Here is an 18,273-nt window from a genome sequence, read left to right on the forward strand (position 1 = left end):
TGGAAAATCACATCGCAGCTGCAGGTCCAGGCCAGACTTGGGGCAAGTGGGCCTGAAGCCTCTTTCCAGGGCTATTGCTAGGAAGCAGCACTGGCCCATTGGAGTGTTCCAGCATTTTCCCTGCCCTCCTCCTCAAAAGGGGGGAGTGCAAATTGAATTTGCACAAAGCTGAAAGACCCTGACATAGGAAACCATCAGTCTAGAGTTTACTTCGATCCAACCAGCTTTACCTTTACCAAATGCCTAGTGTAGGTAAAAAAAAAAAAATTGTCCTGGGCACGGCTAACATATAATACGATCTCTTCATCCGAAGTCCTCAGTTTACAGATGAGAAGACTGAGGCTGGAGTGAGTGTGGGGGGTGTCGCTGACTTATCCAGAGCCACCAGCTCTGCAGGGGCTAGAATCTAGCTCCCCTCACCCTGCAGGGTGTTCTTGCCTCTGCTCTGGGGTGGGCCCGCCAGGGGACAGGGGCCAGCAAGCGCTGGCGGGTGCTTGCTGGCCCCTGTTCCTTTTGTCCGGCCTGTCAGGGATGGCCGTCCTGTGGCCGCCTGAGAGGGAAGGGACACGGCTGTTGGGAGCTGTGCGCTGGGGTGGGGTCGGTGGGGTTGGGCAGGGCGCCTCTCTGGGCACATTGCGCTGAGCTCTGCTCCTCCTGCCTGGCTGGCCCGCTCCTCCTTCCTTCAGCCAATGCGTCCCTGTTCCTCCTTCGGACTTGCTCATCCTCACTCTGCTCTCCGGCCCTCGGCCGGGTCTCTCTGTCCTAACCCCAGCTGTGTGGTGGTCAGAGTGCACCCTGCCCCTCTCCACCCCGGAGCTGTGTCTGACGCATCTTCTACCCACGAAGTCTTCCCTGAGACTCCCTGAGCTCACCTGAATCTGCAACCATGAAAGAAGAAGAAGGGCTTTTCCGTCTGGCAGGAGTGGGTTCAGGTCCTGATGGCTGCTGAGGACCAGCAGATATTAGCAACAGCCATGACAGTCACAGGTACAGCTCCATGAGCTTTATCTTTGGGAGAGTGGGTCATCGCTCGCCTTCCCGGGAGGCTAGAATGAGAACAGCCGGGGAGAGCCCACTGCCCTCCCTGCTAGGCGCCCGGCAAACCCCAAGGAACCTGGGAATCTCAGATCCCGTTCTCCCTCCTGTGTGTGGGGGTGAGGACCGGCCGAATGAGTCAAATGAGTCATCTGAGAAATACTTCGGTGGGGAGGAGCCGATAGGCCACACCTGGGAGCACTCCGAGGTGCCTGTCCCCTCCCCTCCGCCCATAAACCCATCATGTGGGGGGCCAGGTGTGCCTTCCTCCAGGACGCAGGAATCCAGGGTGGCCTGAGGAGTCTGACCAAAACGGACCTCTAGTCTGATAAACAAGACCATGTAATGGCTTTGTTTGTTTTCAGGTCACTGGTCACAGGACTCCAAAGGATCTGAAAAGGAAAAGGCTTTTCTGGCCGACCTCGAGGAACCGGAGAGCAGGGTTCTGCCAGGGGCTTCACACCCCCACAGAGGTTTTGGCTCAGGAACTTGAGGTCATGCCGTTGGATGGAGAACCATCTACACGTGTTAAAAAGTCTGGGCTGGCTGTGCTGGTGGATCAGAGAAACTGTGGAATTTTAGAGGGGTTGGTGGTAGGTTTGGACCTCGGTGGCAGGCGTCAGAGAGCTCACCTCAGGGGCAGGTGGAAACCGTGCAGAGGGCCAGGCGCCCCCCGAGGGCTGCCCCACCCACCCCGAACGCTGTCCTTGCTGACTTGTCATGAGAGGGCAGTGACTGACCTCTAGCCTTCAGACCTTGATCATCTGTGACTGGGGGCTTGTCCTTTCATTTGCTCAAGGCTGCTCAGTGCTGATCATTATGTGTAGGCAGATGTTCCTCCAAACAAGTGACCTAGAGATTGGCAAGGCCTCTATTTCTGGGAAAGAGGGGCAATGGTTATTGACCGATTGAGCTGGGTTCCCCTAAAATAAATCACTGCTGAAATAGAATACTGCCTGAGGCCACTCCATTTACACAGGATTAGATTCTATAAAACCTCTCGTATGACTCTTGGTTGCAAGTGAGGAAAACAAATTTCACATTACATTAACAAAATAGAAAAGAAATGTATAGGAAAGATGCAGGAATGGCTCAGGGAACCTAGGGTGGGATCTGAAACCAGAAAATTGTGGGGGAGGGGTTGAATCAGGAGCCCTGGTGCCACCGCCCTCTGTCAGGAGTCACGTGTGCTCTCAGCCCTTTCTCCAGAAGTCAGCTTTGTTCCCTCTACAGGCTGACTTTGCCCATGCTTTTGCTTACCTGGTCAGGCACTGGTCAGCACAGAGGCGCTGCATTCCTCTGTCCATTCCAGATTCCTGGGTGCAAATCTGATGTCCAGGCAGGTTTCAGAGTAGAGGATGTGGTTACCCAGCCCTGGGGGTCTCCTGCAGACCATGTGGCAGGGGGTGGTAGTAGCTATTCTTCATTGGGATGGAAGGGATTAGAGATGAATCTTTTTGGCAGTTAATCGAGAATAATTGAACATTGATGATTGAACCATTACATACTTAAAAGTATTCTTTTTCTTCCCAAAGACTCAGGATATAACTTACCTGGCAGCTTAAGCTTAGTATGGAATTGGCTGGGATACTCCTCCTGAGGCTTCTTTTCTAGAAACAGTGATACATGGTCTCAGTTATTAGCTCCAGATCACAGAGAGAGCTTGGAACAAGCCCTTGGGCAGTCACTGAAACAGTTTTACAAATCGTTCCCCCCACCCCTGACCCCACACAGGGTGTCTGTTTTTCCAAACCTTTCTGCTGGTCTCAGGACCAGCTACATCATTTGTGGGGCCCGGTGCAAAATGAAAATGCACAACCCCTCATCCAAAAATTACTAAGATCAAGAGAGTGACAGCCTAGCTTTAAGCCAGATGTGGGCCCTTCTGAGCGGTGGTGCTTCTCGTGGGGGCTCCAGCCCATTGTCTCTCACAAAGCCAGCTGTCACGGCTGCAGAGCTAAGCAAGGATCCCCGAGCCCTTCAAGTCTTTCTTCCTGATTTTTCAGTGTCTTTCCTGCTTCTCTGTGCCTTGGTTGTGTTTTATATCTTTTTCTAGATGTCTTGTAGTCAGAGTGCAACATACTTTTTGTGCGTCTGTTTTTCCCAGGGAACAGCTTCACAAAGCCCTAGCCAGTTTTGTGTTGAATGTTTAGTTCACTCAAGGTATGCAGCAAGAAGGAGCCACGGAGGGAGCCTTCTTACATTTGAAAACACTGCCCCAGAAGTGAGACAGTTGGTTTACTTATCTGAGCAGTGAACCAAACAGCTGAGTCATAGGAATGTGTGGTAAAGAATGTTAAGTCATAGGAATGCTACTTAAGTGTTTGTCTGCCTTTTATTTATTTATATTTTTAAATGGAGAGGATGGTCAGTCCTTTGTCTAATTTAATTCTGCCAAAAGCGAACAGTCACACTTTATTTCTTGGTATCATTTAAAGAAGTGCAAAGGAGATGATGCTTGAATCAAGCAGCTCAGACGTCCCAGTGGTCATATTAAATTATGGCTGGGTTATGCACTCAGCATAGTAATTTGCACTACAGAGTGTTTCCTCCCAGATTAGATTAAAAGCTGCTTTTTCTCTGTGTGTTTAAAAGATGCTTTACAAATTGGGCACCCTTGATTGTTACATACTGAGGAACTCCACTGTTCTCCAATGAATATACATGAGCGTTTGCAGTGGACACAAAGTTTTTGTCCTACTTTTTAAAAAGTTTTTTTTTTTTTAATTGTAAAATCCACATAACATAAAATGTACCATTTTAACCATGTTTACGTGTACAACTGAGTGGGATGAAATACAGTCACAGTGTGCTGTGCCGTCATCGCCACCATCCATCTCCGGGACTTTGTCGTCTTTCCAAACTGACACTCTGTCCCCATTCACCGCTAAGTGCCCAGCCCCCTCCGCCTCCCCCTGCCCCTGCCCCTGGCAACCACCACTGCACTTTCTCTCTCTGAATCTGACTACTCCAGGGACCTCACCTCAGCGGAGCCATTCTAGTCCTTGCTCTTTTGTGACTGGCTTTATTTTACTTGGTGGAATGTTCTCAGGGTTCATCCACATTGTAGCATGTGTCAGGATTTCCTTCCTTTTTTTTTAAGGCCGAACCATATTCTGTGCTAGGTATAGACCACATTTTGTTTATCCATTCATCCACTGATGGACCATTGGGTTGCTTCCACCTTTTGGCTGTTGGAAATAATGCTGCTGTGGACATAGGTGTCGTTCTGCTTTTTGAAGACTGCTTCGTACAACCCCTTCATCCCTCCCCTCCCCCGTTAGAGGTGATTTCTGCAGTCACTTGTGTGGTGCCTGGCTCTGGTCCTTCTGTCAGAACATCTGTTCTGTAGGCAGGCCTTCTGCTCCGCCTTGGGTGGGTGACACAGATGGGTAGAAGATGGTCTCTGCCTTGAAGAAGGAGCTCGTGGTGTAGCCAAGACAGCTGGTAAATGGAGGATTCTAGGCCCAGTGTGGGACCAGCTGAGTCGAGCGTGTGAGGGCCGGGAGCTGAGGGTGAGGGGTGCAGAAGAGCTCAGGCCCAAGAAAGCCCGCGAGGTATGTGCTCGGCCCTGGGAGTTCCCACCATGGCAGGGGGAGCCGGGTGCTGCAGCCTTTGAGCTGGGCCCTGAAGGAGGGCTGGGGTCTTGAAAGATAGAAAGGGCCTCATCTGCGGAGGAGCTAACACAGGCTGGGAAGGGACTAGTGCAGGGCGCGGAGGGGGACACCTGCAGCAGAACTTGGGGCCCGACTGCCCAGGCCCCCACAGTCCGTCCTTGGGGATCGGTTGGGTTTTCCCCCAGTAGACAATGAGTTATCTGAGATTTGTAATGGAGAAACGAGAGTAGAGACCCAGGGCAGAAGAACCCCCGGGCCCAGGCTGGGTCCATGTGGCACTGTGTCCTCAGGACCCATACAGCAGGCCTCTTGGCTTCTGTCCGGCCGCCGTATGCTGCCCCTGGAGCACGCATGTTGGTGTGGGCCTCCGTGAGAGCCCTCGCAAAGCCCCCGTCACAAGCCTGGCCACATCCCAGGGGCTACGGCCCTCGCACTGTCTGTGTGTCCGTGCTCTTGGGAGGCGCCAGCTTCGCCCAGCGTCCCTGCCTTGCCTGCTGGGCCTCGTGGTCTCTGCGCCCCAGATGGTGTCAAGCCTGCCTGATGCCAGGTCCCTGGAACTGCTTTGGCGGTCTCGGTCAACCTCTGCAGGGCGTTGCCGATGACTGCTCAGTCCTTGACACTCTCTCCTTGGGATTGGCGGGGGGAGGCTGCTTTTCCGGATTTTTCTTGTGCTCTGCTGGTTGCTCTTCTCCTTCGAGAATCCTTTCCACCACCTGCTCCCTTCAGATGGTTCCCCAGAGTCTCAGTCAGCTCAGGCTGCATAACAAGTACCACAGATGGGCTGGGGGTGAGGGGGGGCTAACAGACATTTAGCTCCTCTCGGGTCTAAATGCTGGAAGTCTGAGATCAAGTGTCGGCAGGGCTGTTCCTTCTGAGGCCTCTCTCCCTGGCTTGCGCATGCCGCCTTCTCCCTGGGTCCTCACACGGGCTTCCCTCTGTGTGCGTCTGTGGTCTAGTCTCTTTTTACAAGGACACCAGTCCTGTTGGATTATGGCCCATCCCAATGACCTCATTTTAAGTTAATTACCTCTGTAAAGGCCCTGTCTCCAAATACAGTCACGTTCTGAGGTACAAAGGGTCAGGACTCAACATTTGAGGCTTTGGGGTTTTGGGGGGGTTTTTTGGGGGAGGGGACATAGTTCAGCCCCTAATATCTGAGTTCCAGCACACACCCTAAGTAGGGCAGTGGCAGATCTTTCTCTGTAACCCGGATGTCTCCTCAGAGCCCTAGCTCTGTGTGTTTGGTTACCTGCTAGACCAGACCTCTCATCTGGCCCCTGGCCCCTGATCTTATCTACCCCCCTTGCCTCAAATCCCAGTGATTTTGATTCTAAATTGACGATGAAAAGCTTTTTTTTTTTTACTTCCTTGCTTCAGATCCATGACCTTCAGGATGAAGTTAGGCCTGGTTGGCTGGTTTTCAAGGTCCCTGATGGTCTGTCTGCACCCTGCATGCTTCTCTTGCATGGGCCCCCATCACGGTCGTGCAGGGACCCTGTGCTCTAGCCCCCAGTTTCTCAAACAACACTTGATCTTTGCAAGTGGTGCTCCTTCAGTCCAGAATCCACCTGCCATCCCCCATCATCCCATCACCTTCTTAAGGCCTTTCCTGGCTCCCTATTTCCGCCCCCTACCCACCAATCCTCCACCCCTGCTTTCCTGGCCCAGATCTGTATCCTCAGCACCTGGCTCTAGTAGGTGCTCAATTAACATTTCTCAAATGGCAAAGGTAAACAGATAGTAAAGGGGCCATTACTCTCATCTGGGCAAGGTAAGGTGATTTAATTCTAGGATGAGAAGAAGAGGAAGAGGACAGTGGTACATAGGTCAACTCAGACCAAAAGTCAAATTCCAGTGAGTTTATTGAAAGCTAAGAAATAGCAGCTAATCAAACTTGAATTCCTACCGGGCTCTGGAACGGGTTATATGTTGGCTTTAGTCACCGTTTTTCAGAACTTTAAGTCCCAGGGCTTTTTCTTCTCATGAAAGTGACATACTGAACGGGTCTGAATCTAGGATGGCAGTGTTGGTGGCTAGAGCTCTCAGAGTCACCTGGGAGCTTTTGGAACTTGGGATCCAGGCATCAGTTGTTTAAAAAAGTTCACTAGATGATTTCCAGGGGGATACCCCCCAGGGGACATTGGCCAATGTCTGGAAATAGCCGAGAAAGGGGATGCTACTGGCGTCCCCTGGGTAGAGACCAGGGATGCTGCTGAATATCCCACAATGCACGGGACAGCCCCCGCAGCAAAGAATGATCCAGTTGAGCATGCCAAGTCTGAGAAATCCTGGTGGAGGCTAATACAAAAGTTCATTGTATTTTCTGACCATACCCGACAGATGGCCGGGTCAGCCGGGGTGAGACCTTGGCTCCTTTGTAACCCACAAGGGGAGCATTGGTATGCGGGCTCAGGAGCTATAGAAGGGCGATTCATCACACCAGAATTATCGCAGTGCGGCCACGGCCCGTTTGCCCTCTGTGAAGAAAGGGTTTGCTAAGTGCATAAATGGTGTAAACTGAGGGTCAGCAGGCACGTTTAGCTTACCTAGGGAAGCACATTATGAAACACTGCCTTAGCATATTTATGTACAAATGAATGTTGCTAATGACCAAGTCACTCATTAAAGTAGGTCCTTTGAACCTCTGCTTGGAATAATGGTTAATTACTTGAAAAGGAAACATTTATTTGGAAGTAAAGGTATTTATTTTCAAAATGCCTCTAATTCAGACTAGTCTTTTCCATAATTAATTCCCATTAAGGTGGTTTGAAACGTTTTCAGCAGCAGGAAACAAGAACCCCCCCCCCCGGGGGACACAGACACCAAGCACTAGAAGAGTTCAGAATCAAACATAAGCACTACCTACATTCACTGAGTAACAGACCGGGGTTGACATCTCCCTTGGGCACAGGCAGTGAACCTAAAGTGATCCTAGCGTGACATTTACCCGTGCTTAGGGCCAGCACCTGTGAAAGTAAGCATGTGCAGTGTTAGCTGGGGCTGCTGGGGACGTGCCCCCTTCCTTAACCTAAGCCAGCCTCCCCGCCGCAGGGAGGTCCAGGCCCCAGGCAGCCTCAGCACCCTCCCCAGAGAGATCTTTTCTTCCTTAGATGTTCATGGCATCATCTGTCTGTCCCACTCATTCCTATTACTTTTTGGGAGTTTGTGCTTGGTATTCTTGATATCCCTAATAAAGAACTATCAGGGGCGCCTGGGTGGCTTAGTCGTTAAGCGTCTACCTTCGGCTCAGGTCATGATCCCAGGGTCCTGGGATCGAGCCCCACATCGGGCACCCTGCTCAGCGGGAAGCCTGCTTCTCGCTCTCCCTCTCCCACTCCCCCTGCTTGTGTTCCCTCTCTCGCTGTCTCAGTCTCTGTCAAAAAATAAATAAAATCTTTAAAATAAAATAAAATAAAGAACTGTCAAGGGCCACAGATGGTCAGAGAGCTGTGTGTCCTGGAGCTGGCCAGAGGGTCTGTTCTGGCTCTCAGAAGGAACTTCCAAGTAGTAAATAAAGATGCCTCAACTAGAGGTCATCCAGTGAGAGGTAGTGAAATGCAGGAAGGTGATGTTTCTTCATAGGGGCCTCCTTGTTTCTGGAGCCATATTGCTTGGTGAGTCATCCAATCTTCTGTGTTCCAAGGTAGGGTTTTTATTATTTCAATAAAAGTTTTATTGGGAAGTTTTTCTGGGAAGTCCCATAAGACACAGCTTTTCAAATATGGGTATTGTCTAGGCTATCAGGGTGTTTCGGGTTTCGTTTTTCTTTTATTTTTGGTTTTGTGTATCTCCTGATACCGGTTTGAATTGAATTGAATTGTGGTTTAAGTATAAGCAGTGGTGTCTCTCTTTAATTAATTTCTCACCTGCCATCAGATTCTTCCCCATTTATAGTTCTAATTCTTTTTTGACAGAGTCTCAGATAAGTGACTAACAGGAGGGGTGGTGGAAAGGAAAACTGTGACCTCGATTATGAATCTCATCTCCAAAAGCAATTTTTGGGGAAACTGAAATGACCTTGGACAGGCAGAAGGTTACCAGGGAATTTAAAGACTCATAGTTTACCATATTGAAAATAGGTTTTTCAGTCTGCAGAAGGCATTTTCTCTTTCAGTCTGGGAGGCAGTGACACACAGCAGTCTTTCTTCAGTCATCTGTTCGAATCGATCTAGTAAAGATAGTGGTCTAGTCTCAGATAAGTTAAAAGCATATGCAGGAAATATAGCCCACGGGAGAAGTCCAGAGTACTGTGTCGTATTCAGGCACTGTGCTGGAGCTGCAGGGGAGAAGGAGCCCATGAGGTGGGCCTTGGAGAATGGTGGTCCCGGGGGCAGAGACGGGCAGAGGGAAGCAGGGAGCCAAAGAATGGTGAAGAGGAAGAGCAGGTAGGAGTGGGGAATAATCAGAATGTAAGTCCTTGGAAGGAGGGGGGAAAGCACTTGTTTTCAGTTAGGAGGGGAGAATGTGCAGTGTTGGAAAGGATTTGAAAGCTTGGAGTTCATCAGGGTGCTGCACATCGCAGAAAACCTCAGATCAAATGGGCTTAAAAATATATACAGAAATACCTGTGATGTTTCTGGAAGTCCAGAGAGAGGATAGGCTCCCCTGCGTGCTTCTAGGCCTTCTCAGCATTGGTTCATTCTAATGCTATATTATTAGTCTGTGCCACAGATTGAGTGGCTTAAACGACAGAATTTATTCTTCACGGTTCTGGAAGCTGGAAGTCCAAGATCAAGGTGTTGGCAGGTTAGTTCCTTCTGAGGCCTCTCTCTTCAGCTTGCAGATGGCTGTCTTCTCCCTGTGTCCTCCCATGGTCTGTCCTCTGCACATGTCTGTGTCCTTATCTCTTCTTATAAGGACGCTGGTCAGTGACCTCATTTTAACTTAAACCTCTGTACAAACCCTTTCTCCAAATACAGTCACGTTCTGAGGAACCGGAGGCTAGGACTTCAACAGATGTATTTGGAGGGGATACAATCAGCCTGTAACAAACGCTGAGTCCCTTGTAGTGGCAAGGTGGCTTCCCACCACAGTGGGTCATTTGCTGCCCCCTGCCCCCTTGTGACTTGGAGAAAAGGAAATAGCCACCTTCTCCTTGAGCATGGTGGGTGAATCCTCCTCTCTAGTGGACCTCGCCTCACCGCATACCTGCCCCTGGACCAATACCACTCACCAGGAGATGCCATGTGTGCTGTAGGGAAGGGCCTCCTGACCCTGAGTCATATGGGAGGAGGGTACCTGCACAGCTGGGTTCTGCAAAGAATGGAATTGGCGAGAAGAGGCGTTGTAAATGACCAGCACAGCCCATTGCTCTCTGCCGAGGAATCTGGACTGTGGCAGGTGATGGAGGGTATTGAAGGATTTTGAGCAAGGTCACGGCAGCATGACCTTCCCGGTTGCCCTTCCTATCCCCACTGCATCCTGGCTGCTTTGAGCAGGCCTCTCTCTTCACCCTTGCAATAAGCCAGCGAAGCAGCCCTGTTACCAACATCTGCCAGGTGAGGAAACGGAGGTGGAGATGCGAAGAAACCTGGCCAGGGACACGCTATTACGATTGGTGAAGTCAGCACCCTCCAGTGCGTCACCCTAGCTCCAGCATCTACGCTCTCTCCATCCGCCCAGTGTCACATTTTCAGAAGACAAAGCTGGCTGTGCTGGAGGAGATGAGGGGATGGTGCTAAGCCCCTGGCCAGGTGTGCTGGGGAAGGGAGAGAGACCAGACTCGCTGGCGAGGCAGACGAAGGCAGGTGGCGGGGCACGAAGCATCCAGGGGGTCTGAAATCAAGGTGTCGGGGTGGGTCCCTTCCAAGGGCTGGGGGGACAGTCTGTTCTAGGCCTCTCCTGGCTTCTGGTGGTTGCTATAATCTTTGGTGTTCTTGGCTCGTAAACGCCTGGCTCCAATCTCCCACCTTCATGTGGCCTTCTCCCTGTGTCTCCTGTCTTCACATCATCCTCCCAACGTCTGTGTCTCTGTGTCCAAATTGCCCCTTTTCCTAGGGACCTCAGTCACACTGAGCTGGGGCCCACTTTAACGATGTCACTTTAACTTGATTACCTCTGTGAAAACCCTGTCTCCAAATGAGGTCAGGTTCTGTGGCACCAGGGGGACTTCACCAGAATGTGTTAGGGAGACACAATGCAACCCACAACAGAGTCCTTTCAGGGAGGAGGAGGAAGGTTCGAATCGCCGGAACACAGTGATTTTGTCTTTCACGTCGGTTTTGCAGGAAGAGGGCTTTCCATCTATGTTATCTACTGTTGGAATCCAGGTGGTGACCGAAGGGGGCAGGTAGAGAGAAGAGGTGGCTGAGAACAGGATGGGAGGGCCTGTGGGGCACGTCACGGGGGGCGGCAGGAAGGGAAGGAAGAGGACCAGGAGGCTGCGGCAGGATTACTGGGCCCAGTGTCCCACACGTGTCACCGCTGAGTCCTGACAACCACCCTCCTGAGAAGTGGGCCTGGCTCCGGCTTACTCAGACGGAACTTGGTGTTCAGAGAGGCTAAAAGAACGTGGCTACACGGACCCAGCTGAGCAAAGTGGCAGGGGCGGGGTTTGCGCCCCGGAGGGTCTGCGTTCCAGTTCCTGCTGGGGCACCACTGCGTGGGTGAGCCTCGGGCTTCTGCAGGTGGGCATGGCCGTAGCTCCTTCCCAGCGTGCTGCTAGCCCCGCCCGTGTTTCTAGGGAGGACTTTGTAAACCAGGGTAGGGCTCCTGTTTTGCTGGCCTTTGATACAGTTACAATAACGCTCTGGTCTTGAACTGTTGGACAGACAGCGCATAACCACATTTGTTAAGAAGCTCAGGCCTCGAAATAGCAACTGTGTGAGTTGTTCGCTCTCTGTTCTGAGTGCTCGGCCAAGAGATCTGCTTAGGCAGAAGGGAAAGTACACACAAATGCCTTCCCTCCTTGCCCTTAATCTAGCTATTTGAGATGCTCTGTCAGCGAATGGTGGTCGGTGCCCCGTGAGCCCCTGCCCCTTTGCCGCCTGCCTCCCGAGAACTAGCAGAGGAAGGAGCTGCGAAGCCCCAATCGGTTGGGTATTTCTGTCTCGTCTTTGGGGACCCATTTAAAACCATTAAGGGCAGATTTTTTGAAAATGGAGGTATCATTAACATGTCGGTAAAAGGCAGAGATTTAAGTGTATAGTTTAGTGGGTTTCAACTCCCATTCCACCCAGTAGCCACCATCTAAATGAAGATCTCGAACATTGCCTTCACCCCGTTCGATACCCTCACGCCCATCCCATCAGCTCGCCCCCATAGGCAGCTGCTGTTTTCATTTCCAGCAGCAAAGCTCAGCTCTGCCTGGTGCAGAACGTCACAGACATGGAATCACACAGCACGGAGGCTTTTGTGTCTGCTGCGTCCCCCAGCACCGTCTCTGGGATCCGTCTGGGTTCTGGCGTAAACCCGCAGTCGCTCCCTTCCGTTGCCACGCGGTGTCCCTCTGCGTGTGCGCATCACGTTTTGTTTCTCTCGTCACCTGTTGATGGGCCCGTGCGTTGCTTCCTGTTTGGGGCTATGCCACATAGAGGGCCATGAACGTTATAAGCTGAATTTTGTACATCCTTTCTGGTCTTTACTCCCTTTTAGCTCTAACGTTTGGAAGTTGATTGACAGAATGAGAGCAGCTAGTGAGAAATCTTGACTTGTTTATAATCTAGGTAAGTTTCCTTCTCTGTCTTTTCTTTTTAAGGGTAGAAGCTGGAGTGACAGGGTACCTGTGGGGAGGGGGGCTACCATCTCTATGGGGTGGGAATCTCGATACTGTTTCCCTACCGAAGTAAGATGTGGATTTTTGACCGCATGGGTGTGGGGGGAGCAGTCAGCACCCCTAACCCCTGCATTGTTCAAGAGTCAACCGTAGTTTGATCCCATGTCCTGTGACCCAGAGCCCCTGTGAGCAGCCAGGACTTCCTGCCTGTTTTGTAGCTCCCGCCTGCTGCTGGGACCTCGCTGAGAGCTTCCTTCTCCTTCCTCTCTTTAAGAAGTCCTGGGTGGGGCGCCTGGGTGGCTCAGTCGGTTAGGCGTCTGCCTTCAGCTCGGGTCATGGTCTCAGGGTCCTGGGATCGAGGCCCGTGTCAGACTCTCTGCTCAGCGGGGAGGCTGCTTCTCCCTCTGCCCGTGCCCCACCTCTGACCCCACTCATGCTCTCTCAAAAAAAAAAAAAAAAAGACGACCCAGGTAAGCCTTGTGAGGACAGATAGCTCACAGGTTAAAGAATCTTTGGAGCAAACCCCAAACAGAGCACAGGGTGCATCTGTCACCCAGCCCACAGCTGAATGCAAATGGTGCCAAGGGCCCAGTTTGTAGGGGCCTGGGCCAAGAGGAATTCTTTTCTGATGGAGCCTGCCCTACAGAATCCTGTTTATTCCTTCATTGGATTAAAGAGGGAATTAGAGGGGTATTTCTCAACAGGGCTGAGAGAAGGAGAGTCAGCCCCCCCAGTCTGTCACCTCCTGTCTGGAAACCTTAAAGGAAGCCATGAAATGTAGGCAGACATTTCCCACCATTTTTAAACATACGAAGATGTGTTTTTCACAGGGGTTTTACATTTCTCTGTGTTTGCGAATCAGTCAGCATTTTGTCAAGAAGCATGTTTGTGCTTGTGCATATGTGTCATCCCGCGATGAACTGCATTTTTTTTTAAAGCAGGTTAAGCAACCAGTGATGCACTTTTAGTGAATAACAGTTTAGAGGTTGGAGACCCCCGGCATGTCAGCATGCTGGCACATTTATCCTGACAGCTGTTGAAGTGACTTGAGCCCAAGCAGAAGGTTCTCCCTCCATTTGGGTATTTAGTGCTTTGAACAGCATTTTTGCACCGGGGCAAAGAAGCTTGGTCCCTTTAGGTTTTGTAAAAGCAGTCCCATGATTGGGAAAAAGACATTTTTTAAAAAATGGTTTTAAACATGGGCTTTTGTCATGGGCTCCCAGCCAGCTCTCTCCCCAACACGGAGTGGCTGTGAGGGGGTCAGTGTGCGTGCAGCAGAGCCTGGGGCATCCTGTGTGCAGGTGCTGTGTGGAGAGGCGGGCCCGGGGTGGGGAGGCCAGCGTGGGGCTCAGTGCAGAAGACCCGGGTCTAGATCCCAGTGCTACATCTTCACCTCTGTGAAGCACTCGGGGTTCCTTAGCCTCTGGGAACTCAACTGCCAAGGTGGGGATGACACTTTGTGCAGGAGGCTTTGTGGGCATCAAATGAAATGGCCGATGCGTAAACTCCCTCTCAGCAGAGTGTGTGCTTTGAGTCCTCTTCTGCAAGGAGCTCCCACTGGAGTTGGGAGGGCGGCCACGCAGTCAGCTCTGCTGGTGCATCGTACGGCTTGCGGCACTGTTCCAGCCATCCTTTAGACCTTTCAGACCGGAAGTATGGAAGGGCACCGCGCGTCCTTGAGATCAGCCCTGGCAAATGACTGAGCCACGGATACCTGGGACTACTCCACGCTCTCACTTTGAGAAACCCTCTTCCTTTAGCCCCACCTCGTCCCAGGCTAGTCTGCTGCTCTTCATTTAGGTACATGTCCTAGGTCTCCCTAAATGTTCTGGTTCTCGGAATTTCCCTCTCTGTTCCTACTCTCTAAAACATTGTGCAGCTACCTCAGCTAAGACATGAAAGGAGTTCATACCACGGTGGGGTTAATCCTCCTCCTTTTCGGGCTCATCCACGTCTCTAAAGCTGTTAAGCAATGACTGGTCAACAGCCTGCAACCCTCACGCCCACCCACAGGTAGGCTGTTTCGAGAGGCTTTGCTACCCCACCGCGTCCTGTGAAGAGCCAGGGTCAGGGATTTGGTTGTCTTCCTCCCAAAGGCTGAGATCCTTAATCAGGGTATTTCTAACAACAGTAGCAAAGGCTAAAAGAAGGTTTGCTTTCGGTTAACATTCTAATTCCATTTAAAATCTGTAACCTGGTGCACAAGGCCCCTGCAGGACCTGCCCCCTTGCTCACCACCCCCTTCGTCTCTGCCTCTGGGTCTGGCCCCGGCGTGGCTCCCCCTCCTGCCCCACGCTTCCCCCTCCTATCTCCCAGTGCAGCTTACTCTCTCACCCAGAGCCCCATGCCTGAGCAAGGCTGGGACAGCTCACACCAGGAAGTCGTGATGGAAAATGGAAAACAGACCCTCTGATGCACTGTCCCAGCACCTGAAGGACATCTGCCATCACGGCTCTTCATTTCTCAGAGTTGTCATTTTAATTCCTGGCCATTTTCCGCTCTTAGACTCTAAGCCCTTGAGAGCAGGGACAGCGCTTTCTGCCATGTTATTTCCCTGGGGTGTGGCACTCAGTAGGTGAGTAATAAAGAGTCATTAAATACTGAAGCTGTGCCATCCTCTGACCCCGAGGATGAGCTCCTAGTGGGCCTGGACGGGCTGCTGGCTGTGGGACAGAGATCCGAAAGGAGAAGGAAAACCTACTTAGGCAAGGGCGGGACCCGAGAGCTTGGGGTAACCTGCCTTGAACGTCGTGTGAGGTTGAAAGCAAAGGTTGAAGGGTGCAGGTGGCCGTATGACATAGGAATTTGCGGTCACTCTTCCTTTTTTGGAGAGGGATTTTCCTTTCCACTCTTCCACTCACGGGCAAGTTTGAGGACAAAGGCTATTTCGCTGCGAGGTATAGTCACTCCAGTGGCTCGGGGTCCTGGGATTCAGCCCCAGGTCAGACCCTCTGCTCAGCAGGGAGGCTGCTTCTCCCTCTGCCCATGCCCCGCCCCGACCCCACAGGGGTCTGGACCTTGCAGATTCTCTTGAGATTATACTCCCTGGGACTGAGAATACACAAGAAGTGGTTGCACCAGTACTTTCTGCTAATGTTGTAATTTGGGGTTCTCTTCAAAGTGATAATGCCATCTGTGTTTAAGTGACATGGAACCCAGACGAGCCCATTTCCCCCATTCCAAATCTTGGCTTTGTCATTGGTAGGACTGAAATACAATTGAATGGTTCAAGGTAAGACTTGAAGATACACTAAAAAAAAAACAAAAACGCTTTTTTTAAAAATTGCGGTAAAATATACATAAAGTAAAATGTACCATTTTAACCATTCTTAAGCATATAGTTCAGTGGCATTGTTCACATTATTGTGCAACTGTCAACACCAGGCTTCTCCAGGACTTTTTCATCTTGCCCAACTGAAATTCTGCTTCTCTGGGGCCTATAGGCTGCTTTTTAAAGAATGAGAGAGGGGCTGCAGTTTCGTCCGGAGGACGCAAGTGCCGCTGGACGTGGGCTGATGACGGAGTGGCCTCCTGCAACAGGAGCAGGGTCGAGCGGAGCAGTTGCCTTGTGTTTCGAGGAGGCTGAATTGTACACGGCTGATTGCCTTTTGTTGCGGTTGACCTTTTGTGTATCATTTCCTAGGAGTATTTAATGCTTGTCCATCTGTTACCAATTAGCCTTTGTAATCTCTTGCAAAGACAGAGGAAAACAGTTATCATTTTTATTTTCTCTGACTGAAAGTAGAAAAAAAAAATCCCTATGCTTACTTTCTTTTTTTTCTTCTTTTTTATTTAAATTCAATTAATTAACATACAGTATATTATTAGTTTCCGAGGTAGAGTCCCATGATTCATCAGTTGCATACAACACCCAGTGCTCATTCCATCACGTGCCCTCCTTAATGCCCAGGCTTACTTTCAGTGTCCTTGGATTCACACGGCTAGCACCCCACCTCCCCTCATGTGGATTGCCAGGGCTGACAGGACTGTTTGACTCCGGCCTTAAAATCCCAGAATTGTCATGTGTTGTAATTTGCATTGTGATCAGACAGTAGGTCCTGAAGGGCACACCAAATATACATGGCAACATCTCCCATATTCCGCAATCCAAAAATATACCCTCTCAAGGGGAGGGAGGTTTCCAAAGTCAAATAAGTTTGGGAAGGGCCACATGCAGATCCCCCCTCTTCAGAATGCATGATGCATGTTAACAGCGTCAAGGCTCTGAGAAATCCTGCAAATGAGACCCTGGCTTCCCTTTGTTTAATTGGATGTCACCATACATTATTTGACCGTCGATTCCCTTTCTGAAATGCACACCTACTGGTGCCCCTACAGACATGCTCCCTCGAGAAGATGCTTCAGCTGCTGACCCAGAGATGAATGTGTTTTAAAAGTGCAGCTATCCACGGGAGCACAATCCAGGGGCAAGCTTTCATTTAGGGACCATTCACTTTATCTCATCTTTTGCTTCCTATTTGCCTTAGAGAGAGAGGAAGAATGGAGACGACCTAAGTTAGCGCTACGGCAGAAAGACCCCGGCTTTCGGAGGGTCACCAGGAGCAGAACAGCTGCTTATTGTGTTCACCAGAAGGGGCTTCTCGTGACAAGTTCCTAGGTCCCTGTCATTCTAGTCCACTAGCAGCAGAAGGGTGACCTCTCTGGAGTGAGCCGTCCCAGGCCCATCGCCAGCCTTCAATCTTGTGTAATTCTGACCACACTGCAGCCTGAAGGGGGCTGAGGACATCCCGCAAAGCTACATTAGAGGGCCACTGGGAGACCGCCTGGGGACCATGGCGTGACCGCTTTGCAGCTACTTTGGCATGGAAGGGTCCCTGTTGCCCTTTCTCCTCTTGCTGAGGTTCAGACTGGCTAGCACATTCACCGTTACCCTCTCCCACACATCTGGCCAGGCCCGTGTGGGCTCCTGTGATCTGTCCTCAGGAGAATTAATTCCCGGTAGGAAGCAGTACCCTCTGGGAGATGATTCTGGCTTGGACTGAAGGATGGTTTGGAAGTTTGTTCAAGGCGGGGTCTTGGAGAACTGTCTGCCAGTGAACTTGGGCCCAGGATGTCAGAGGCACCCACAGTGGAAGGTGAGGGGCCCTCTCCTCCCCGCCCCAGGTAGGGCCGCCCCCCTGCTTCTCCCCATACCCCTGGGCTGTATCTGCACATTCGTGCTCCCCGCCAAGCTCTGGGCAGCCAAGGAGACAAACTGCACAGTCATATTTTGCTGTCACCTTGCCAGTTCGGCCCAGTGTCTTTAGGAGATTAATAGTTCAAGGAAAAAAAAATGTAAACACCGTTTTGGGTAGAATAGTGTCGTCTGCTACTTTTTCTCCTTTTTGGTCAGCGAAATAGTCTATCTAATAAATGATTGTGGAGTCTGGGACCCGGTGCTCTGTTGCTATTCCCATACGCTGCCTAAGAGGTCAAAGTGAAGGGCATTGCATCCTGGGGTCTGGCGGAAGACTTGGCGAGCACACAGAACCCCTGTGCCGACCTGTGCCCGTTCTCCTGGCGGTTCCTCCCCAGCTGGGAATACAGCTGGGCGCCCCCCCCCGCCCCAAACCGGGGCAGCTTCTCTCCTGGCCTCTCCCACTCCCTGTGCTGGTGCTGGCCAGGCAGACAGGATGCACAACTGGTAAAAATACCCCTTCTTTCGGATCCCTTAGGGGTAAGCCTCCATGAATAAGGCAGCTTTAAATATCAAAAGCCTTTTTGAAAGTAGCTTTATTCCTCCCACATTCAGATGTTACTTACCAACAGACAGAAGCCCCCAAGGAGCTGCTGAAATGACAGACAAAATTAATAAGTGATAATCACCTTGTGCCATTTAGTACACTAGACACATTCTTTATATGATTTTGACCCCTAAGAAAGCGACATGATAGGTTTTGTGACTCC

The 18,273-nt window shown here is 51.0% G+C and overlaps 1 protein-coding gene across 18 annotated transcripts in view; it reads left to right on the top strand.

Moving 5' to 3' along the window:
- SLC22A23 (solute carrier family 22 member 23) overlaps positions 1–18,273 on the top strand; it is a 178,473-nt gene that overhangs the window by 7,784 nt on the left and 152,416 nt on the right. Inside the window, exons 2-3 of one of the 18 annotated variants that reach the window (XR_006789236.3) lie at positions 773–987; positions 1,401–7,389. The exons of the other annotated variants lie outside the window; for them this stretch is intronic. The gene's annotated coding sequence lies outside the window, so the exon portion shown is untranslated. Of the gene's footprint in view, positions 1–772; positions 988–1,400; positions 7,390–18,273 lie in introns of those variants that run through there. 18 annotated transcript variants of the gene reach the window in all.

The sequence above is a fragment of the Mirounga angustirostris genome, unplaced genomic scaffold (assembly GCF_029215605.1).
Source record: "Mirounga angustirostris isolate CCGP_5_RB_7025 unplaced genomic scaffold, mMirAng1.0.hap1 SCAF_8, whole genome shotgun sequence".
Taxonomy (NCBI): domain Eukaryota; kingdom Metazoa; phylum Chordata; class Mammalia; order Carnivora; family Phocidae; genus Mirounga; species Mirounga angustirostris.